Here is a 756-nt window from a genome sequence, read left to right on the forward strand (position 1 = left end):
CGACGGTGGTGGGGTGGTGTTGGGAGGGGGCGGGGAGGGGCGGCGGCGGCTTGGAGGAGGGGCCAAGGCGGGGCAGCGGAGTCCGGCTCGGTCGACGGCGGCACGCGCGACGGGGAAGGCGGCGGCGGCGGGCCGGCCTGGCTCGGCTGGGCCTTAGGCCCAGTCGGGCGCAGAACTTTTTTTAAAATAATTTCGCCGACCGAAATAAAATCCTAGAAAAAAGTCTAAAAATGCCAAAACAAATTTTCACCGTCTAAATAAAATATTTAGAACGAGACGAACATTTTCTTGGCCCTAAAATGCACTGTTGAAAAACATGCAATTTTTCTAATGCAAACAAAATTGCAATAAAATCCAAATAAAACAAATATTTGATTTTAATATTTTTCCTCCAATATTTCAATTATCTTGGAGAAGTCATATTATCCCCTCTCATATATTTTAATATGAAATATTTTTGGAGAAAATAATTAAAACCAAATCCTCGTTTCAATATTTGATAAAAATCAAATATGAAAACCGGGAAATTCCCAACTCTCTCTCCGAGGGTCCTTGAGTTGCTTAGGATTTCGAGGATCGCGAGACGAAATGCAAATAAAATATGATATGCATGGATGACTATGTATAACATTCCAAATTAAAAATTTGGGATGTTACAAACCTACCCCCTGAATCTCGCCCTTGAGATTCGGGTTGGCTAGAAAATAGGTGTGGGTGGTCTTTGCGAAGATCATCCTCTCGTTCCGAGGTGGCTTC

This window comes from Triticum dicoccoides, chromosome 6A, assembly GCF_002162155.2.
Source record: "Triticum dicoccoides isolate Atlit2015 ecotype Zavitan chromosome 6A, WEW_v2.0, whole genome shotgun sequence".
Lineage (NCBI taxonomy): Eukaryota > Viridiplantae > Streptophyta > Magnoliopsida > Poales > Poaceae > Triticum > Triticum dicoccoides.